The sequence below is a fragment of the Urocitellus parryii genome, chromosome 10 (genome assembly GCF_045843805.1).
Source record: "Urocitellus parryii isolate mUroPar1 chromosome 10, mUroPar1.hap1, whole genome shotgun sequence".
NCBI classification, from domain to species: Eukaryota; Metazoa; Chordata; class Mammalia; order Rodentia; family Sciuridae; genus Urocitellus; species Urocitellus parryii.
The window spans coordinates 106,167,977-106,192,264 of NC_135540.1; the positions used below are offsets into that span (position 1 = coordinate 106,167,977).

General features: G+C 46.2%; 1 pseudogene; it reads right to left on the bottom strand.

The window, feature by feature from the left end:
• Positions 1–14,828: 14,828 nt before the first annotated feature.
• Positions 14,829–24,288, bottom strand: part of LOC113181487 (MAP/microtubule affinity-regulating kinase 3-like) — a 47,416-nt pseudogene continuing 37,956 nt past the window's right edge.

A 24,288-nucleotide genomic window follows, 5' to 3' on the forward strand; every position in this document is an offset into this window, starting at 1 on the left:
GAAACCCTTAGGAGAACATCATAAAATACAGGAAACCACCTCACTGCCATGAATGAACATGGCTATCTGTGGCAAACTGTGGCTGTCTGATCTAACGGCCAATCTCAGCTCCCTGGCCCTTGCTGCTTCTGAAACAGAAGACAAGGACTGAATTCTCATTTCCCAGTGTCCACTGCAGTAAGGATTGCATCAAAGTTCTGGCCAACAAACTAGAGGAAGTGGAAGTTTCTTTAGAGCTTCAGGGAAATCTTTGCCTGGGCTGTAGCCAGCACTGTCTCTCTCGGGCAGTGGGAGAGCATCACACTGATGTAAGCAGGAGGGTGGGCAGGGTGGGAGTGTGTGGAAGTTCTTATCCAAGGGCTTCCTCATCTCAGTGACATGAAAAGCAAGGCCAGCAGTTGAGATAAGGACAAGGAAGAAGTTGGGGGTGTATATGAGGATTTTCAGGCAGTTTCAAGACCTATTTGAGATCAGTGGTCAATAGCATAGCAGTGTTTCTCTCCGATCTCGTGCAACAGCCTATAGACAGGCACAGGTGAAGGTGTAAATGTTCATGTTCTGCCAGGAAAGAACAAGAAAGAGAAGGAGGTGGTTGGCAGGTCTTTGCAAATAAGTAATTCTAGACGTAGACTGTGGTCACTAAGCTCGGGACAGAGGGATGTGAGAAAGGAGGCAGGTGGGGGCAGTGATCTTGTTGGGTCCTCTACTCACTGAGGCTGAAGATGGTTTGAATTGAGCTCTAGAGATTGTGGTCTGGGAAAGCAGAAGGTGTCAGTCAGAAGGGGGAAGGGTTAAAACTGAGACTAGAGTTGTTGGTCACATCCAGATTATGATAAAGATGCAGTGTCCAGAGTGGACAATGAGGGCAACAGAGATAATGCTTTCCCCCTTCCTTGAAGTTGGATAATTGCCCTAAGGACTGAAAGCCCAAAAGTAGTTTCCTCCCATTGCCCATCACATAGACCCACTGGGTCATTCACTGGGTCATCTGTTCTTTTCCATGAACCGATGACATGGGCTGCCTGAACCTCAGGGCCTCTCTGCTCCCTCCCCATCCCTATTAGCAGATCCAGGCTGGAGCCCCAGTCAAGAGGAACTCCAGCTCCAGATGAGGTGCAAGCCAGGACCTTAGGGGAGAAGGAGCCTGGGGTCAGTGAAGACAGTCTCAGAACAAGATGAAGTTGCAAGAAGGGAGTGGGGCCCAGGCTCTCCTGGACCCAGGTGATGTGCTTTGGGCTGAGAATCCCCCCACACCCCCATTCCCTCCACCCCCAGCCCCGTGCACCTTCACTGGGTAGAAGTGAAAGCTGTGCAGGTTATAGTGCAAAGGCCTGAGAGCTCAGCATGACATTGTGTGTATGGAGTCAGGATTTCACAGGCCTCTCCTGCTCTTCTTCTAAGATGAGATGCAGCTTCAGGGAGCAGAAGACTTGGTAGGTGACTCAGGCAGACATTCATGTTGGGAAGGTCCTAGCTTCATTTTCTTGCCCACCACCCAATTGTGACTCCCATTCTAGTAATGTTATTTTGGGCAAGATACTTATCTTTCCTCATTTGAGGAGTGGGAGTAATTACGGTATCTACTTCACAAGGCACATCAGCAAATCCATTAATATAACTTGAAAATGCTTGGCGTCAATGCCAATACAGTGAGCCTTGGCAGGGACTATTTGTTTCATTTGGAACTACTAAAGTACTGGGCACAAAGTAGGAGCTCAAAAATATTTGTTGACTTAATAATTAATTGTCATCATTATTATTTTTCCTGCAAAGTACCCTCAAGCTCCATCTTAGAGTCTACTCCATTCACACAGCCCCTAGAATCAGCCTGGACTGATTGACCCATCTTTATGTCTGGAAACCAGTTGCCCAAATTGGAAATGACCTGGGTGCAGTTGTCCAGGGGTAGCTGATGAAGGGACCAGCCCACATTGGTCCCACCAGAGCCTGAAGACCGCCCCAACTTCTGCCGCCTCCGCCAGACCAGACACTGCTAATGGCTTTTGTTTGTCTGCCAAATTCTCCTGCCTGTCCTCTGGGAAGGAGGAGCAGACATGACTGAGTCCTTTGGAGGCCAACACATGCCCGAGGCTGGGCGCCTTGGAAGGGGAGTGAGGAGACAGCCCCTGGAGGGGACAACTTTGGGGGATCCTGCACAGCCTTGGAGATGTTTTCTTCTCTTTGTCTCCGGGTTGCCTGTGCAATTGCAGCCATGGCTCCAGAATCCTCTGCTTCCTTCCTGCCAGAAGGATTGTGGCGAGAAAGCTCACAGGAGTCAAAACAAGCCGGCTGATATGAAAACCATATGAAAACTTGGCAGGACCCCCCTTCAACCTAATGGGCCTCCCAGACATCGCCAAGCCCACAGACACTGGCCCTTTGTGAGGTCGGGGGGGGGGGGGCCCTGGCTCCCTCCCTCGTTCCCATTCTACTGAGACAAAATTAAAAGGGAAAGAGAAACAAGGAATGCAGCCAGTCTTCTCCATCACCATGTGCTTTGGAGGGATCAGAAACAGGGAGCTGAGCTATGCGTTTGAGTGCCTGTAGTTACCCACGGCCAAGGGCAGTCTGAAAGATTAAATGGAAAATTCCATAAATAAATATTTATATTATTGATTATTTTATTTATAAATTAATAATTCCTATTTTATTTTGGGGTTCCTCTTGACTGTGGCTCCTGCGTGGATCTTCTAATAGGGCATCGGAGGGAGGAGAGAGACCTTGAAGTTCAGGCAGGTCATGTTGTCTGTCCATGGAGAAGAGCCCCAGTGAATGACTCCAGGCAGAGGCTCCTCACAGTGGCTCTCCTTACTCACTGTGGACCTTCTCTCCACTTCAAAGGTGGGGTCACTGAGGCTGATGGAGGTCAGGCAGCCCAGGTCCCACTATTGTAAAGTGGTAAGACAGCCAGACCAGGTTCAAATGCAAAACTCTCTGGCTGAAAGCCAGGACCTTGATTATTCCAGAGCTGCCTCCCAGATGGCATTTGATTATTTCAACTAAATCTACCAACATACAAAATTTGCCTAAAGGCTAAACCTTCAGAAAAAGGCATTTCCCAATCTAGAGAGAAATTGAGACTTAGTTTGTCCTTTGTGATGCTATTGAACCTTTGGACAATGCCCTAACATGTCGTTGTTATTTATACCTGAAATCACTATAGTTCAAAGCCCCGCTGGGTGTATCATCACCGAGGTGCTAAAATTAAGTGTTATTTTAAAAAAATAGCTAAATTAGAAAGTAAAAAAATAAAGGGCTGTGTAGAGAAAAGGGATGAAAGAGAGAGAAGCAGGGAGGGAGGAGGAAATGCTGGGGAGTGATACTGACCAAATTGTATGGTTATGTTGTTTGCATGTATGAATATGTAACAATAAATGCCATCGATATATTCAACTCTAATGCATCAATAAAATAAGTAAATAAAAATAATTTTAAAAAACAAATAGCTGGGTGTGTGACAGCTATTTGTTTTTTTAAAATTATTTTTAAATAATTGGCATTTGGTACCCAAATCCCAGAAGAAAAAAAAATTAACTTGAAAGTCCATGTGCAGACTATGATCTGTCTATAATCTACTTCAGAACATATCCTCTTGGGATGATTTCTAAAAATAGCCCAAAGATCATTTAAATGCATTTGCAAACTTGATGACTTCTGTGTGACACTCCCCTCCCTGCCTAGGACTCAGGGGGTCTTGATTTCCTCTCTCCTGGACTTCAGGGGTGGAGGCTCCTGCAGGAGGGCATCTGGTCACTTACTTTAGTCTGGTCATTTTAGGAGACAAGGATCTGCCTCAACTTTTTCCTGAGGAGCCTCATGAAGGGGTCTCCCTCTGGGGCATGGGGAATAAGGGAAGGCAAAAAACACAGCGAGGGACCGAAGCAGCCCAGGTAAAAGGGGCAGGACACCCTCACCAACCTTCAGCAGGAGCTGGACAAATGAGTCACTCGTCCACAGCTAAAGCGCCAAGAAGAATAAGTGGGATTCACGGGGAATGATCATTTCATTGTAATTTTTTTTTAATTTACAACAAATCTTTTCAGCGTAGACCAGGGTATAATATTAGTCCTCTCTTATGTGTGGGAGATACTTTTCAAGATAATAGGGAATGCCCCAAATCATGGATCATAATGAACCCTCTACTATGCTTTCTTCCCATATACAACCTGTTATTAAGTTTAATTTATGAATTAGGCACAGTAAGAGATTAACAATGATAACTAATAATAAAAATAGAACATTTTAACAAATATTTAATTTTAAAAGTTATTTAAAATTTATGAGTTGCTTATTTCTGGAATTTTCCATTTAATCTTTTCAGATTGCACTTGACCATGGGTAAGTAAAACTGCAGAAAGCAAAACCTCAGATGGAGTGGGGCTTACTGTATCATATGCATATATTACTTTTACAGAATACACTCTTTTTTCAGTGTGGAAGGAAGTTGCTGCAGCCGTTTTTCACCATGAGAGCTACACCATCCTTGGGTCTGTGATTGTTGGGTCCAGTTCCCGGTGGTGTTACCTGAGAGTGGGTTGGGTGGAGTTGGAAGAAGGTGGAAGTGGTAAGGTCTGTCTAACCAGTGTCTGGATTGCTTAGCCCCTCAAACAAGAAGCCAGGGTGTTCATCCTCTGGAAGCTCTTGATTTCCATTATTCTCGTGGTATTTTTAAAGTATATAAGTTAGATCTTGCTTTAAGCCTCATGATGTGGTTTTGCAACCCTTGGTAGATATAGTTCGCCTGTCAGGGGGGAGAAACCAACAGTAGTCTCTCCCGCTCTCTAACGGATAGATGAAAATTCAAATTTCTCTCACACATTTTCCTCACCAGATTAAAGGAGCACATTGTGTTGTCTAAACAGGCTCAAGCTACAGACAGAATGACTTTCTCTCCAGTCACTGTAACCCTGAGTCAGGTTTGGCTGGCAGGGCCATCTGGTCTCAAAACCCACAGTACCCTACTATATTCAAAGCAATGCTAATTGCCTTGTTAACAGAGCTCCTCTCCAGAGAAGGAAATTTAAGCAGAGGAATATCAAAGCGTGATTTTAAGAGAATTGAGTTGATCCAGGAACTGATAGCATTTCCAGCAACCAAGTCTCCAAAGGCTCCCAGAGCAAATAAAGAACATTTTAATGGTATTGTCAGAGGATATGACTTGTCAAGGCAGATTTGCGAACAGGAAAGGGGGCAGAGACTTGCTTGTCTAGACATCTGATTAGTGGGAAATTGTAGGATTATGAGGAGTGTAGGTTTTTCTGGCTGCCATTTCTAAGGAGGTCAGGTTTTCTATGCACAGAGCTAAATGAGAGAAACATTTGTGTCCGCATAGATGAAAATCCTCCCTTGGGCTCCAGCAGCAATTCCAGACCCAGGGAACACATTGGATGGAAATGCACGGTGTCGCTCAAAGATGGAAACGATCGCTGCTGGGGGGAGGAATCTAGGGCTGTCACTCTTTCCTGCCCCTCAGTCTCAGTCCCAGTTTGCTTTCTGATCCCACTGCTAGCTGATCCTTTGGACTTGGGAAATCTGCTCTGCTGAAATAACAGCACCCTCTGTCCTCTTACCCTACTCTGGACACTAACAAAAACCACAACACATTCAGGGTAGGAGTTATAGATTGTGGTGGACAAATAGTTATTGATGAATTCACCATGAAGCCAGGAGAGCTTGGGATGATTTCATAGGTTTGGTTAACAGGTGGGACTCTGAAGGTGCCAGGTGGGTTTGGAGAGGAAATGGTCTCAGAGTCAGGAAACTTGGGGTTGTGGGTTAGGTTCCTCATCTAGAAAGCTAAGGCATTCACATAGCTCTCCCCGCCTCTGTCCCACCTGAGTGCTTTCTGTTCCGTGTGCCAACCATTCCTGCCTACAGCCCCGGGCTGCATACTTTTGCAGTGACCTAAGACAGGGCACAGCCAGGCACTGTCTGTGAGAAGGTCACATCCCTGCTCCACACCAGACCCGGGCCCTGCTGCAAAGGCCTGGCTGGGGTTTAAAAATACAAAGGGTAATTACATCAGTCTGAGTTCAATTAGGAAAACAAACCACTTTGTATCTAAAACAGGAACTTACTCCAGGGAATGTATTACATAGGTGATAGAGGAGCCGAGACAGGACAGGACGGTGGGACAACCTGAAATTGGCAGCGGCAGGAGTTGTCAGTTCTCTAATGCAGGAGACAAAAGGAGAAGGGACAAGAAGAGCCAGGTAGAAACTAAGAAAGCAGACCTGGCCAGTGGGAGCTGTGACCCTGGAGAAGCCACCATTCAAGGTAGGGCAGAAGGGGACCAAAGGAACTTGGCTTTTGTCCCTTTGCCCTGCCCTCCAGCCTCCTGGAGGTGCCTGCCATTGGCTGAACCAAGCAGGAAGTGAGCTGGCCTGGAGTGTGGGAAACAGAGGGCAGGGATCAGTCCAGGCCTGGTCCAGGGCAAGTTGGGGCCAGCAGGCAGAGTGAGCAGGTCAGATATTCTGTAAACACTCCGCTGTCACCCTCTGCACTTTCCTCTGCTACAGTCAGAATTAAACCACAGAATAAAATATTTGGGTAATTATTGGTTTAATGTTTCTTTCACCTCCCCCTCACCATCCCTTAGACTTGCAAAGTCTAGGCTCTGTGAGGACAGGGAGGGAGTCTGCTGAATTCAGATTCATCCCCAGCATCTAGCACAGAACATTGTCCCAGGAGATTCTTTAGCAATATTCTTTGAAAATAGTTGAATGAATGAATGAATGAATAGTGTGTTCTGTCTATCTTGCAAACAACTGATTCTTGAAATGGGATCTTGGCACATCATAGGCAATAACACATTTTAGTTGTGGTTGTTACAGTTACATACAGTCCCTATGAAGGGACTAGCAAAATTGCATTTTTGAAGCAGTGGATGATTAGAGATGTGTGAGGAACCCCAGTCAAGATTTTAGGTCTAAGATAGGAGCAGTGGTGCATGCCTGTAATCCCAGTAGCTCACAGGAAGATTAAAAATTCAAAGCCAGCCTCAGTAACTTAGCAAGGCCCTATGCAACTTAGCAAGACCCTGTCTCAAAATAAAAAATCATTTCAAAAAAGGGCTGGGGCTGGGGCTCAGTGTTTAAGTGCCCCTGGGTTCAATCCTTGGTACCAAATAAATAATAAATTAATTAATTTAAAAAAATAGATCTAGGGGAGAGCAAATTCCATAGGCCTAGACCAGATAGCCCCTTGGCATACACTTCTAAGAATTCAACTTTATTCACTCGAGCAAGATTTTAGAATTTAAACAGATTTTACTCCATTTACCAGACAAGATTTTGCCACTTGATAAAAGATGAGATTATTTTTGTAAACTATAAAATGATGTTTTAGTGGTAGAGATTAGGGTAACAACTATTATGCTTTCCCTGGGCGGGCCTGCCTTCTGCATCCACTAGAGAATTCTTCCACAGGGAAGAATTTTAGGGAGCCTCCTTTTAAGACCTGTTACCATCTGGGCACAGATAAAATTCCAGGTGACAATATAAGCAATTTAGTTACAGGAAGAAATAAAGAAGGGGAAGATGAGAAATCATATGGAAACAAAGACTCAAACAGAGTAAAGACAACATGGAGTAGCTCGCATATTGTCAGGACAAAAGGAAGCAAAGTGGGACAGATAGGAGGAAGGGGGTGCGAACTAGAGACCATGACTGCAGGGAGGGCCGAGCTCTGAGTGACTGGGGCCAGTGACAAGTGAGTCACAGATGACAATTAGGGCAAAGCACAGATGGAACCTGATAGGGTGAATGTTATGAGTCCAGAAAGGGCTAACAAATTGATAACTGTAACAACCACAGCTAGAATGTGTTACTGCCTATAAGGTGCCAAGGATCCAGCCAACTATTAATTCTCTGGACAACACTCCAAAGTAGACACTATTATTTTCTCATTGTTACTTGTAAAAAACAAGTGTTTTCTGCAAGTGTGTGTGTGTGTGTGTGTGTGTGTGTGTGTGTGTGTTATTTTGGTTTGGTTTAGTTTTACAATATTTTTCCCCTCCTCCCATGCATACTCTGGTTTCTTTCCTTTTAAGAAATGTGTTAAGTGGTTTTCAGGACACCACAAATGAAACCTTTTGGTACACACCTGATACACCCCATCCACATTGTATAGGTGTGACCTGCATAACCAGAGAGAAATTGTGGAAATAGTAGCATATGTCATAAAAGACAGGTAGTGTCCACTTTCTTCTTTCCTGGATCACTCACTCTGGGGAGCAGCTGCCATGTCATGAAGATCTCAAGAAGCCCCATGGAGAGAGCCAAATGGTAAGGAACTGAGGCCTCCAGCCAAAAGCCAGCACAACTGCTCAGCTGTGTGAGTGAGACATCTTTGAAGCAAACTCTATTGGAAGCAGGGGATGACTAGAGATGTGTGAGGAACCCCAGTCAAGACTCCAGATGACAGCAATCCCGGTTGACAGGTTTGCCAACTCATAGGAAACCCAAGTCCAGAATCACCCTGTCAAGCTACTCCTAAATCCCTGACCCACAGAAACCATCACATATTAAATGTTCACTACTTTCATAAGCAATTAAGTTTGGGGATGATTGTTTGTAAGACAAAAGATAAATGTGAGAAGTCATTTTTCTTTGTTTGGTCCATGGGGCAGACACCTGACCTGAGCTCGACCAATCAGCACTTGCTGGTTGGAATTTAAGCAGAGTGGAAATGGCTGGGGCTTGTCCATCCTGATGGACATCCTTTCTGCTAAAGACCTTTCCTATTGCTCTTCTTTCCCAGCTCTTGTTTCCCACCAACTCATTCTGCAATCTTGGGTGAGTTGCTGAAGCCTCTGTACCTTTATTTCCTCCTCTGTAAAAGTGGTGTGCCCGTGTAACATCCTGGTACCTTACCGGGTTTCTGGCACATGAGAAGTATTCAAAAGCCGGCTATCATTAAAAAGCAAAGAATGTTCACAGACCAGAAACCAAGCCCCGAAAAGTAACTAGGTCATTGACTAGTCAATAATGCAGAACCTCCAATATTTGGGCCTCACTTGGATTGTCTGATTCTGATCTCCAGCCCTGAATCACTCCTAGGAGATGGCTGGAGCATAGCCCTAAGACAACTGCTGGACACTGTGCCAAAATTAACCATTAGCATGAGTCAAGCTCTCAGCTTGCTTTGGCAGGGTGATAACCCAGAAAAGAGCTTTGCCTTTTGCCTGTGGCCATTCCCCCTCTATCACACTTTCTGATCTCTGCTCCAACAAGGAAGAACAGCCTCACCCGGTGCCTTCCACCTCTTACCTTCCCTCACCTGCTTGGTTTTCAAATCACACCTGGATGCAAATGAATACATTCCTTTTGCTTACTTTATCACCCCCACTGAGACAGAAGTGGGGGTGATTCAGTGGGCTGGGTCCACTGGCTGGAAAAGGACAACAGCAGCATCTACTTCAGGAGGAATGGAGGTCGTGCTGGTGGAAGATAAATGTTCAATAGAATGGTCAGGGAGACCTCACTGAGAAGCTAGCTTTTGAAAAATAATCTAAAGGAAGTGAGGGAGCTTCCTTGTGGCCAAGGACAGGGAGAGGACATGGAGAGGAGGGAGTTTCAGGAAGTGGAAAATGGCAAGTGCGAAAGCTCTGCCATGGGACTTGATCTGGCATGCTCAACAAACAGCAAGGAGGCTGGAGCAGAGCCTTGGATGGGGGCAGAGCAGAAGATGGAGTCTGCAATGCAGTGGGAGGAGAGGGGAGCTGATCACAAGGGCCCTTGCAGCCAGGACCATGGCTTTCCTCTGAAAGTTCAGAAACCACGTGACCTCACTTCTGTTTGGCAGGTTTATTCTAGCTACCATGTTGCAAGTACACCAATGGAACCAAGAGTGGACATGAGTGATTGCAACAGCCCCGGGAGAGATGGTGCCCTGCTCCAGAATAGTGGCAGTGAGTAAAAATGGGAGTTCATAACCCACTTGAATCTAATGTATGAAATATGATATGCCAAGAGCTTTGTAATGTTTTGAACAACCAATAAAAAAATAAAATAAAGAGAGTGGAGAAGATAGGCCAAATTCTGAAAATATGGAATCTGGAGCCCTAAGGATTCTGGAAGTCTGATTGTTGAGCAGGGGAGAAAGAAGTCAAGGCTAGTTCCAGGGCTTGGGTCCTGTGATGGAGAAAGATGGTTTCCATGAACTGAGATGGGGAAGCAGGCATGAGGCATGTCAAGGAGGCAATTAGAGGTTCCATTTTGGACACACTGAGTTTGTGATGCCCATTGGACATCCAAGTGCCGAGGGGGAACTATGTAAAAGAAGTCACTCAAAGATCCGAGATCACATTGAGAGTGAGAATTTTAAAAGAGGGGGAGGGAGAGAGAGAGAGAGAGAGGGAGAGAGAGAGAGAGATAGAGAGAGAGAGAGAGAGAGAGAGAATGAGTTCAAAATGCCTGTCCAGTGAAGCATGGCTGGACTCTGGCCACCCCACTAGCCATGGTCCCAATAGTCCAGGCCAGATCCATTTCCTCAGCCCCTGAGCACTTACCTGTGGTGGGATCACAGGTACTGTCATAATTTCCAGAAGCTCTCCACCTCAGAACATCAGATTATATTTCAGATTTAAACAATTCTTGTATCAAAACTCAACATTTTCAAGGAAGATAGAAGATAGAGCAAGGGGCTGATAACAGGTTTTGTAAATGAGTCACCAAGACCCGCCACAGTCAAGCTACACACACACACACACACACACACACACACACACACCTCTTGTGCCTTTCAAATAGGATTCTGTTTGTAAAAATGGGGCACCGGATTTTTATCAGTGCACCTGTTGCTTAAAGTTTCACCTGTCCCCATGTTTCTGTAGTCAAAGGTCATCTACCCAAACCACCCCCTGGGGATGTCACTGGCTGAATTGTCCCTCCAGGTCCTCCTGGAAGAGGAGACAAAAACAAAGCAGGGGGAAGGAAGTGAAGCTCTCTCCACTTCTGGGATTCTGTCCCTCAACCCTACACGTGACTCCAGCCTGACACAGAGCCCTCTCTCTGGTCCCATGCAGAGAGGAGTACACCCTCCCAGAAGACACTAAAGAAAAGGCGTGTCCTTCAGTAGGAACTCAGACTGTGATACCTTTTCTAAAGCACTTGAGATATGACACACACACACAAAAAACCTCTTAACTGGGGGATCCTACACTTACGTTCTTCCATGATATAGGGGTGTGTGTAATCTGTTGATGCCTTGGTCTCCTCGTCTTTCAACTGGAGATCAGAATGACCTGAGATTGTCCTGAGGATTAAAGGAGTTGAAGTGTGTAAGGACAAAACAGAGTACGTGTCAGGAAATAAGTTAATATATTATTGTATGGCATGGTAATAATACAGTTCTCAGTTGCTGCTGTTATTATTATGAATTACTATGACACAGTAGACTCTGGGCCACCTAGTTAAGTGACCCTGGGCAATATTTGTTCTCAAAGCCTCCTGGCTCCTGCCCTCAGAGATGCTCTCCTTTCCTTGGCAGTCAGTGAACTGAACCCCACTCCTGGCTCCCAGACTGGCCACAGAATCCATGGGAGCACTTCAAGAGGCCACAGCCACGGACAGAGATTGAGGTCACATGATGGGAAATAGAATAGTGCCATCAGAAGTGAGATGTCAGGGGGGGAAATTACACCTCTGTGCCTCTGGCTCCCCATGTCCCCTTTCCCCCAGGAAGAATGATGTTCCTCCGCTCCCCACTTCTGCCTCGCACCCTGGATCCCTGGAAGAACTGTGCAGAGTGCTCTGAGCATGCTGGGTAGTCTGTGTCTGCAGTTTCAAGGAAACCATCACATTTCACCAACTTGTTCCAGGAAACAATTTTCATAACAAACAAAAAGATCCAAACTTCTGAGAAAGTCTCTGTTTGCCTCTGCAGGGTCTTGCTTATGTTTGAATTTGCTCTACTGATCACTGTTGGGCAGCACTGGGGGCATCTTGCCAAGGTGGAGGGAGCTGGTCATGGAAAACTCCTAGGAGACACTGGGTGCCTAGAGCTGTGCCAAAATGGGAAAAGGGAAGCAGAGGGTGGGAGGCGGAGGAGAGTCCTGGACCAAGGGCCAGGAGCAGAACTGAGAATTGTGGGATCCCAGGGCAAGCTAATCATTTGGTACTAGACTGAATGAGGAATTGATTTTTTTTTTTTTTTTTTTTTTTTTTTTGCTATGTAAGAAACCTAGCTTCAGTAAGTGGTTTATTTCTGTCTCACACAAACAGAGGTCCAGAGAGTTCTTAGAGTGGCTCCATAAACTCATTAGGGACCTAGGCTTCTTTCTTCTCTCTGGTTCATTGTCTTGGTTTATTGCTTCCATTCTTCATGGTTTCCTCGTGGTCTAATATGGTTGCCAGGAGCTCCAGCCACTGCATTCATATTCCAGGCAACCAAGGAAGAGCAGAGAGAATTCACGCACGCTCTCCCCTTTATAGAACCTTCTCGGAAGTCCCACATCAAATCTGCTTACTTTTCAATAGTGAGAGCTCAGACACATGACTGCACCTAGCTGCAAAGGAGGTTGTGCTACATAGAAGACAATGACAGTGCTTTGAGCGAGTGGGGAGAATGGGGCTATTAGGAGCAGCACAACCTGCCCTCAGGGAATGTCTTATCCCAGATCCTCCAAAACTCTGATCTGGCCCCAAACTTGCACAGCCACCTCGCAAAAGAGTACTTTATAAAGTACCCTCGTTACTCAAATATTTCCTGGAGAATATCAAATGATTTCCCCTCACTGTGTTATATACCATTCCCTAGTGGGGAATTCTGGCAAATAGAGTCAGTTCCATGTTGGCATGTGTTAGGGTTTAAATCTGGAACATTCCCCAAAAGCTCATGTGTTGAGGGCTGGGTCCCCAGTGAGTAATGTTCAGAGGTGGGACTTTGGGGAAGGTGGGATCCTGAGGGCTCTGACCTCATCCATGGCTTAGTCCATGGATTAATCATTTCAGTGGACGACGGGGAAGTGGTAGGGACTGCAGGCAGGTGGGGCGTGGTTGGAGGAAGTAGCTCCCTGGGGTATGCCCTGCGGGATATGTCTTATGCCTGGTCCCCTTTCTCTCTGTCCCTCCCCCTCCCCCACCTCTCCCCCACCCCTTTCTGGCTTCCGTGTGCTGAGTGGCTTTCCTCTGACATGCTCTTTGACATGCTCTCTGGCCATGATGTTCTGCCTCATCTTGGGCTCACAGCAATGAAGTCAGCCAGCCATGGACCGAAACTTCTAAGATCATAAGCCAATATAAACCTGTCCTCCTCTGAGTCGTTCTCATCAGGTATTTTGGTGACAGTGATGAAAAGTGAACAAACACCATACATTTCCCAGGGTGCTTTGGCTCCACAACAATGTCCAAATACTCCAAAAGACGGGTGGTCTGAGCAGTTATCTGGCTGGTCCACACCAGTCTGCCTCTGACCTAGCAATGACGCTGTCTCTCTGGATCCTCATCCAACAAACATTTGTCAAGCATCCAACTTGCCTAAGGCATCATGCTAGGTGGGTGTCGTGGCCTCAAGAACCAACACAAACAATACCACAGCCCGATGATGCTCATAGTCTGCTGGACATTGTAGACAATTCACATTCACCATGGGAGCGGAGAGGCTGCAGAGGAAGCTCCCTGGCAGCTCTACAAGTTGAGAGCTAAAGGTCAAGTACAGATTGTTCCGATTATGAGTAACCAACAAATGACAAGATGGGAAGATGAAAGATCATTCTGGTCCCCATGTAGAGAACAAATGATAGAGAGGCAGGTGTGGAGGCAGGGAGGCCAGTCTGTTGCTTCACCCAGGAGGACAGAAGAGAGGAAGGGGCAGTTTGGATGGAGAGAAGGGGATGCATACATGGGCTCTTCTGGAGGTGGCATCAGGGATCTTGGTGACTGATTGAAGGATCTATTTGGGATGACAGGAAGGGTCCAAACATGAGCATCAGTGTCTGGCTTTAAAACTCTGGATTATATGTCATGGTGCTTAGGGGATAGACTAGAACCTTTTGCCACTGATGGAAGCCAGTAGCCTAAATCTGGCTCCTCTGCCTGCACTGTGAGGAGCTGGGCATGTGGCTCCCCAGTCTGCACAGCCCCAACTCCCTACCACCCTTGCAATCGCAGCACTAACTGGCTGAGATCCACAAGGGACGTGGGAGAAACTAGAGCTATTAAGGAGAAAATTCTGAGTTCCTGGAATAAAAGCATGGACAGAGGGCTTGGCCTGGGCTTGGTGGCATGTCCTATGGAAAGAGGGGCAGAGGCAGAAGAGAACAGAAACAAGGGCTCCCAAGTGCCCAGGGCAGTGTCCCAGCAGCTGGCTGCGGTCTGGGGGACGTGCTGCAGGAGGGTGCAGGGTCAGGGGTAGTCTGGGCAGGTTGTGTTTGGAAGCCTGTGGAGATGCCCAGGAAGCAGTCAGAGATGTTGTTCTGGAGCTCAGGACGAGATTTGGGAGTGACACGTATGTCTTCTCACATCCAATACCCGCAGTGTCACACTGGAAACAGGCGATGCCACACTGCGCGGTACAGTCACTGAGGTTCCTTCCTGATCCAGCTCCTGCTCCTGCTCTGTACCATAAACCAGCCCCCACCTCACTCCCTGGCCCTGGGCAAAGTATGCGGAAATCTGTCCAAGGGGCGCAGCACACCCCGATTCACCAAACTCTTGTAATCAGTTTAGTTACACGACAAAATTCAGATCAGAGTGAGGATTAGTTTTTGAACAGTGCTTTGAACTTCACAGATGAAAGCTCCCTCCCCCATGCACACAAAGAAAGCCCGAGGTATTAAACGTGACAGAAACACAAGGCCACCCCCCAGTCTCTCTGCCACCTGATGCTCAGAGACGCTCGGCAGCCGGCTGGGTGATCAGTTGGCATCCCAAATCGCCTTCCCGTGGCATTCCACTCAGGTCTCCCAGGGAGGGAAATGGACTGTCTTCAGCCCACTGCTCTGGAATGGCAAGCATTCGAGAGGGCCAGCCCCCGCCAGCCTCCTCCAGGCCTCCCGCCTGCAGCCCAGGACTGCGTGGAGAGGCGGGACCCTCCCTCTCCCTGCACTGTCCCAGCTCACAGGGTGCCCAGCGCAGAGAAGGGTGAGAGAGGCGAAGCCCGGAGAGAGGCGGCAGCTGCTGCAGGGCCTGGCCTGCAGTTTCCCTGTTATTGTTCCCAGATGGGGACTGTCAAACCCTGTCAGCCTCAGATACACACGGAGAGCCTTACATCCGCATTCCTGGGATGTGTGGAGGCCCAGGCTTCACCTTCTGCGGCCCTCGATTCAATAACATGTCAAGTTCCCTCAGTCTCACCCGGAGCTGAAACCCACTCACCCACTCACTGACTGTGCACCCTGCCTGTCCCCACACTTCAGCGGAGCCCAGGCCAGGCATACTTAGCCTGGGCTGAGTACACTAGGTGTCCGAGCCAACCGGGTCTCACCTGCCAATGCCAGTTTCATGATGAGCTTTGAGCGGTTGACTGCTCACGGGGGCCTTAGGACTGATGATCCTGAATGCTGTCCCTGAACTTGGCAGCCTGTGGGACCAGGGAAGAGGCCCATGACAGTATGGCTGGCTGCTCTTCATTTCTTGGCCTGGCTGCTCGCATCACCAGGGGACTTGCCAGGGACTGCAGAGGAGTCTGGTGCCTTCATTCTCAACTGGGCATACCCAGTCTGCCAGGATGGAAGCCCCTGGCAGGATGGAAGCCCCTTTCAGATTTCACTGTCCTGGTCTTACCTCTCAGGCTTGTGCTGCAGCTCCCAGCCTGGCAGACTCTTTCCACCTGAGTCTAGGCTCTGACTTATCTGAAAGAACTTAGTCTCTTTTTCCAACAGCTCTGAATCTGCAGGCCGTGAGGGTGTCTGTGGGGACAGATTGAGGGGACCTGGGGCCCAGGAATGGTAAGTGATGGCATAGGACCACAAAGCATTGGTGATTTAGATCTTTTAGCTTTCCAACTATTATGGGTTGCATTGTATCCTCCTAAAGATCTGAAATCCTAACCCTTGTACTTGTGAATATGACTTTCATGTGGAAAGAGGGCCTTTGCAGACATAATCAGGTTGAGCCGAGGGGTGGACCCTACTTCACTATAATTGGTGTCCCTTTAATAAGACAGAATCCGAACCCAGACACAGGGGGAAGATGGCCATGTGAAGATGGAGCAAGAGGTTAGAGTCAGGTAGCCACCAGCCAAGAAACACCTCAATAAAGCCTCCTCAAGTGTTTGGAGGGAGCACAGCCCTGCCAACACCTTGATTTCAGACTTCAAACATCTGGACGTCTGAGAGAAGAAATATAATCTGTTATTTTATGCCACCTTGGCTGTGGTACTTTGTTACAGCAATCCTAGGAAAGTCATATCCCATCCAATAGCATTTCTGACACAAGAACTGGGTGACCTTTAGAAGAGAATGCAGTTTCTTGGAAGCATGAGAAATGATGGGGTTGGGGTTCAAGAGCACTAGCAGGTCCTGTTCAGCCTGTCAGTCATCTTTGAGGAGAATCTGGTGCTCTTCACCTCCTCTCATCCTGAGAAAAGCTCTCAATCAAGGCCCAGTGATGTGGGCTTCTTATCTAACTTTAATTTGTATGTTCATGCAAAATCAGAGAGATTTTTCCTCTTAAGCATTTTTATTTACTTATTTTGTTTTACTTTTTTATTTTTTATTTTTGGTGGTGCTGGGGATCCAACCCAGGCCTCGTGCATGCTAGGCAAGCACTGTACCACTGAGTTACATCCCGGACCCCCTTAAGTCCTTCTTTGGGCTGTCGTCTACAATTCTGATGATTGGCGGCATGTAAGTGACCTTACCATATGAGGGATTTCAAGGCACCAAAATTGGAATAGTCTCTGGGGTTAGGAATTCCTGGTTTACATTTGCCTTGTGACCTCACCCTGTCCCAGTGACTTCATTAAACTGAGTCATTTAGTTTTGTGGACTCAGTAAAGACGATAAGAGCCGGCATAGAAAACACTAGCTTGGGATTTGGCTGACTGTGGGTTGTGGGTTTGGGCAAATGGACACTTTGCAATTGACCTCAGTGTTTATCCTAGTTCTCAAGAGATGGAGATTATGAGCTGGCAATTTTCCGAGAATCCATTAGCCAGCTCCTTGAGTCTGTGATGCTATTTCCTACAAGGCAATTAGGGGGGTTTTGCATCCAGGAATGATTGTGCGGCTGTTCTACCACCCAGCAGTGCCAGTCAGAGAGACCCCCACCCCTGCTGCCTTCTGTCAGCCTCACCCATCATCCCAGATTGGTCTCCCAAACCCCAGATCTCCTGTTTACATAACTTAGGTCTAACTGTCCTAAAAAGTATGTTCCATTTTTTCTTGCCTCTCTGCTTTTTGCTGAAACTTCTTGTTTACTATGGAAGAGCTAAGAATCTAAACACGTCAGGGGGCGGTCCCCCCACCCCCGTGGCCTTCAAGGCATGAGTTGAACTAAATGGAACCATACCTCTGGTTTCTTTGCAAACAAACAGGTGGAACCAATTTAAAGCCTCATGATCTTGCAATGCATGTGCAGAAATTTCCCTGCCTGTTTGAATGTTCTACCAAGAGGGACACACAGTTCTTTTTTTTTTTTTTTTTTTTTTTATTGAGACACACCGTTCTTGCCTGTGTTTTATCTGCCTGAGACAGGCATTGCATTCCCCCAGCAAAGGGTCTGAACAATTGGCTGTCGCTTAAGCCTATTGTTGTCTGGCCATACAATGCACCCCATATAGTCATAGAAAGTCACAGTTTGGAAGCAAATTTCATGACATGGAAAAATGTTGATGGTCTGCTACTAAGTGAAAAGAGCTGCTTACAAAACAGAATGCACGGTATGAAAGCAATTATGCAAAAATAATGCATATGTCTGTAACAAAATCTGGAAGGCTGTACTCCAAAATGTAAACACTGACGGAGCACTCGGGCCATGAGCATACAGGGGCCCAGTTTGTGCAGGCACAATGGCATCCACTGGAGGGAACAGCGGTGGCTGGCACCTCGGCACAGGCTGTGCCTACTGGAAAGACTCTTCTTCTACTTTTACAATGACACCGTAGAGGCTGCCATCAGCCCCAACAGTTGTGGGTGATTCTAATTTTTAGTCAATGTGCTTTTTCAATGTTTTCCAAGAGTTCCTCAATGAGTACATGCTACTTTGTATTAATTTTTTTATTTGTTCTAATTAGTTATACATGACAGTAGAATGTACTTTGATATATCATATATACTGATGAAGTATAATTTCTCATACTTCTGGTTGTACATGATGTAGAATCCCACTGGTCGTATAATCATATATGTACATAGGGTAACAATGTCTGATTCGTTCTACTCTCCTTCCTACCCCCATACCCCCTCCCCTGCCTTCACTCCCCTCTGCCTAATCTAAAGTATCTACATTCTTCCCTAGCTACCTGCCCCCTTATTGTGAATTAGCATCCACATATCAGAGGAAATATTCATCCGTTGGTTTTTGGGATTGTCTTATTTTGCTTAGCATGATATTCTCCAGCTTTTGTATTAGTAAAAAAAATGCATAATATAACTAATAAAAAGGGTAAGTGGTAGAAATTTGAGTAAGACCAAATATTTGATAATATTAAGGAATTGTTTTTTTAAGTGTGCTAATGATCTTTGTTTATATTTTGAAGAGTCATTGACTTCTAGAGATATACACCAAAATGTGTGTAGATGAAATGTTGATGTTTGGGTTGTTTTCAAAATAATAAAGGAGATAGTTAAGTGGGTAGTAAAAAAATAAAGGCCCTAAATTAATTGTTGTTGAACCTGAGTGCTAGGAACACGGGGTTTGTAATACTATTTTGTCTATTGCTTTATATGTTATACACTGCCATGATACAAAGCTAAAATAAGACAGAAAGTTGGCTTAGGTTATTGAAATTGTCAGGGTTCTCCAGAGAAACAGAATATATATACATATATTCTCTGGAGAAACAAATATAGTAGTTCCCCTTATCCACAACTCGGGTTTTTTGAGCTTTCAGTTACCCCTGGTTAACCATGGCCTGAAAGTATTAAATGGAAAATTCCAGAAATAAACAATGCATGTTTTCAATGTGCTCTGTTCTGAGTAGTGTAATGAAATCTCACACTATCATGCTTCATCCTGCCAGGACATGAATTATCCCTTTGTCCAGTGTATCCACACTATATATGCTACTTACCCATTCATTTGCATTTATAGCTATATTTTTTGTCAGATCAACTCTTACAGTATCATAGTGCTTATGTTCAAGTGACCTTTATGTAGCTATATCATAGTGTCTCTGTCGTCCACCTCACTTTGTCTCATCACACAGACATTGTATCATCTCACATCATCACAAGAAGGGTGTGTATAGAGTAACATATTTTGAAAAAAAGAGAAAAGCCATATTCACATAACTTTTATTAGAGCATAGTTACAATTGTGTTATTTTATTATTAGCTATTATTGTTAATCTCTTGCAATACCTAATTTTTAAATAAAACTTTATTGTAAGTTAAGTATGTAGAGGGAAGAATATATAGTTTAGTCAATACTTCGTATTCACAGGTTTCCGTATCTGTTCATTCAAGCAGTGGTGGAATGAAAATATGTGAAGGAAAAAAAATTACATCTTTACTGAACTTATATAGGCTTTTTCCCCATCATTATTCTCTAAGAAATGCAGCATAACAACTATTTACATAGCATTTATCTTGTATTAGGTATGTTAAGTAACCTAGAGATGTTTTAAAATATCAGTGGGCAAGTGAATAGGTTATATTTAAATACTATGCCATCATATTTAAGAGTCTTGAGCATCTGCAGATTTGGGTATCTAAGAGGGCCCTGGGAGCGATGCCCTGTGGTGTTGGAATTTGTATTCACTCAGTACTATTTAAGTTTTCATGCACCCATTGGGATCTTGGAATGGACATCCATAGCAAAGGGGGGTGTTTGGTCAGTTCTGGTTTTTTCTGTGACCAAAAGACTTGACGAAAACAATTTAAGGAGGTAAAGTTTATTTGGGGGGCTCATGGTGTCCGAGGTCCATAACCAGCCAGTTCCATTTCTTGGGGCACAAGGTGAGACAGAACATCATGGTGGAAGTGTGGTAGATGGAAGTGGCTCACATGATGATCAGAAAGCAGAGAGACTCCACTTGCCGGCTGCAAAATATATACCCCCAGAGGCACACCCAGTGACCCACCTCCTCCAGCCACACATACCCGCCTTCAGTTACCACTCAGTTAATCCCTATCAGGGGATAATTGACTGATTGGGTTAAGGCTCTCATAATCCAGTCATTTCTCCTCTCAACCTTCTTGCATGGTCTCATACATGAGCTTTTGGGGGACACCTCACATCCAAACCATAACAGGGTGACTGCTGTAGATATGAAGGTGGAGGGGTAAGGTCAGGGTAAGATTGAGAGACTTTAAGGAATTGATTCATACAATCGCAGAGGCTGGCAAGTCCAAACTCTGCCAAGATGGGCTAGCAGCCTTCGAGCCAGCAAGGAGCCAATGATGCAGTTCAAGTTTGCAGGCCCTCGCTCAAAGTCCTCTTGCTTGAAGGAGATCAGCCTTCAAGTGATCAGATGAGGCCCACCTGCACTGGGGAGGACAATCTGCTTTACTCACTGTCCACTGATTTAAATGTTAATCTCATCCCAAAATACCCTAACAGAAATATGATGATGTTTGAATGATGTTTGACCACATTATGTGGGTGCTGTGGCCTAGCCAAGTTGATGCATAAATTAGCTGTCACAGTCACTGTGGCTGAGACAGACCTGGATTTTCCTGCCCCTTGGCTTCTGATAGAATTGTGCAAACCCACGGGCTGGGCCGTGTGAGGAGTGGAGTCCAGTGAAGGCTGGAGGACGGACAGCACAGCTGGCCAAGAGGGAAGGCAGCAGGACACATGCTGCCCACCCACTTCTGGCGGTGGTGGCTGGCCATCCCTGTTCTTGGCATCGCAGTCTGCTGCAGACAGCCGTGGCAAAGCAGGCACCAGGAGTTCCGGCCAAGCATGGACAATCTGGTCCTCGCAGCCAACATCAGGCAATAGGTCCCACAAACAGGATCAAATAGCCAAGTTTAACCCTTGACAAGAGCCACCTCGTATCTGACAGGCGGAACTACAACAAAGATTGGGGCCCCACAAGCCTCCTTGTCTGCTTAGACTAAAGAAGAAGAAAATAATTGATTTATAGTGGAAAGAAATGAATTTAGCTACATGGGGAAGCTCAGTACTGGTAAGGGAATATTAAGTACAGGCTTGTTGTGTCTCCTAGGAACATTTTCAGTTATGAGAAATTTAGAAATCCAACAGTGCTCTAAGGCAAACTGCCTTTTATAATTCATTTTTATTAGTGTGTCATAATTGTATATATTAATGAGGAACCAGGTGATATTTCAAAACATACAGACAGCGTCATGGACTGATCAAATCAGAACAATTCACCTTCCTCCTCCTTATCATTTCTTTGTGTTTGGAGATCAAGTGCTCCTCTCTTCCAGTTTTTCATAAAATATATAATAGGTTGTTGTGAACTCTACTCACTCACTGTGCTGAGGCACACCAGAACTTATTTTTTCTGATTGTGCCTGACACCCCATACCCAATTTCCTCTTACCACCCACCACCCCCACCTTTCCTGGCCTTCAGTGATCACTATTTTACATTCACATGGGCTTTTTTTTTAAGCTATAAGCACATTTGTCAATTGTTTAATAGTCAACAGGTAAGAAATCTCAGGGTTGGTTCAGCAACCAGTGATAACATTGAGAAACCCATGCTCTCCCACCTCCACTCCTCTTCCTTCAGTAGCTATTGATAGACACCGTGATTTTTCACAAATACCTGAACATGTGCATATATCTTTGCAGCTGTAAAGTGAGTGTCCATATGCCCATTTTGAAGGTGAGGAGATGATGGGCTGAGAAGTCAAGGAGTAAGGAGCTGAAATCAAACTCAAGACTGCTTCAAACAAGAGGCCACACTCATGGCTCAGTAAACCCTTTGCTGTCCCAGAGCGAGAGAAGGGACATGAAAAGCAAAGGGAGGGGAGACTCCATTGGCCCTCCTGGGACTCCACACCCAGAGCCTCTGGCCACTCAGGTGCTGCTGAGCAGGCAGAGGACAAGGAGCTGGAGCCGAGCAACACGAGGGTCTCCCCAGGGCCCAGAGCTGCAGGCCCAGAACTTGGTTGGAGAAAGCTCTGGAAAAGGATGCAACCTCCCCCTCTCCAGGAGCTCAGGCTGCTGTCTGCACTTTGGGGCTGTGAGGAGAAGGGATTGCCTAGGCCCTTGCTGCCTTCACACTGCTTCTCTCCCCCATTGTCACAGGATCCTGGGGTTGTCCCACGGTTTCCTTCTTATGCATCCGTGGTGCCTACAGCAGTGCTGCCACATAGTAGGTGCTCATATTTATTTTCTATTGAGGCTGTAACAAATAATCACAAAGTGAATGGCTCAAAACACTGCAAACATGCTGCCTTCTGGTCCTGTAAGCCAGAAGGCCAGGCCAACTATCTCCCTGGGTGGATACCAGATGGTCAGCAGGGTGAGCTTCCTTGGAGGGGCTGGCAGGGAGAGCCCATTTTCCTGCCTTTCCTGCTCCAGAAGTCTGCCTACTACTCTGAGCTCAAGGCTTCATCCCTTTTCAAAGTTAGCAGCTCAAAGGGTAAGCCCCTCTCACATGGTATCTTGTACCCTGCCACAACCTGCATGGTCGAACCCCAGAAACCAGTGAGGGGCAATGGGAGATTAAGAAAGACTCACCAACATTTATAGAGAGAAATCTGGGGCCAGGTGGGACACTGACCCAGAGCTAGTGCAGCACATTTATTATATACTGGTCTCACAATTAGGAAATTAAAACTATAGGGGCATTGTCCTTTGTGCACTAAAAAGTTACAGAACTAAAAACATTTTTGTAGATATTTTACTGTTGCAGTGCTAGGAACATCCTGTTATTATCCTGCTGCACCCAGGAAGCCCATTGTCCAGAATTTCTACAAAGTAGAAAGGCTTCAAATTTGCAGCACTTGCAAGATATATTGTGGCTATCTTGTTATGCTCAGAATTCTCTATCCCTGGCAGCTGGTGTCTGAGCTCAAGGTTGAGACTGTTACTGTTCCATACCTTTGCACAGAACTTCCTCAGTCAGGGCTTTACCATTGCCCCTGGGCAATTTTGTCCTGTACCTTTGCACAGAAAGCTCCCAAAGCAAAGTGCAGCCACAGCTCTGAGGCAATCAGAGATCATGATCCAAGTCATCACTCTCCACAGGACTCTCCTTCCCATGTAACACCTGTTCCACAGCCTGGGAGACTTCGCTTTGAAGGAATCATGTAAATAGTTAGGGTTCAGAATAGTCCCAGGTCTTAATGTAATCACACCTGCAAAATCCTTTTTGTCATGTAAACTAGCATAGTCACAGGTTCCGGGATTAGGATTTGGACATTTTGGGGGGAGGGCAATTGTTCTGCCTATGACAGGGCTTTAAACATAATGTTCAGTAAATGAGAAGACAATCATAGGTCAAGGCTACACACAGTCCAGAGCCAGCTGCTTTTGACTCAGAACTTGGGTCCACCATTTACTAGTCATGTGACTTAAATAAGTTACATAACCTCTCTGAGTCTTGGATTCTTCATCTGCCAAGTGGGAAGCATCCTAACCGGTCCTCCCTCCTGGGGTTTGTGGAAGAGTAGATGAGGTAATGCACGGTCGGCTCTGGGTTGGGACTTGCTCTTATGATGGCTGGAAGCAGCAGTGTCACTCATCACTATTGCCCAGGTCATTACATCCTTGGTGAGTATCTGCTTGTAAGATTGTGGGATGAGCTGGAGAAAGTGTGGGCTTTAGGGCAGAGGGACTGGACCCAGGCGCAGCTCAACCACTTTCTAATTATGCACCTTGGTAATGACACAGTTTTCCATCCACAGAGTCAGGGAAATGAAACCTGCATTATGAGGTCCTCGTGAGGAAGGCAGAGTTGTGTAGGTGAGAACCCACAACGCAGCATTAGACTTGCAACAGGTGCTCTGCAGCAGCACTTTTAGGGTGATTTACAGGCCCTGTTACGCCCTAAGAGGCCCAGCATACTCCGGCCACCTCCCCTCCACCTGAGGCTACTTCTCTGTCCCAGTCTCCTCTCTCTCCTGTCCCTCCCACCCCTCCTGCTCCAGCCATGCTGGCCTCTGTGCCTCTATTCCTCACACTGGGACACACACAACTGGTTTCCCTATCTCCTTCAGACTTCACCCAATATCATCTTTCCATGAGACCTACTCTGACCA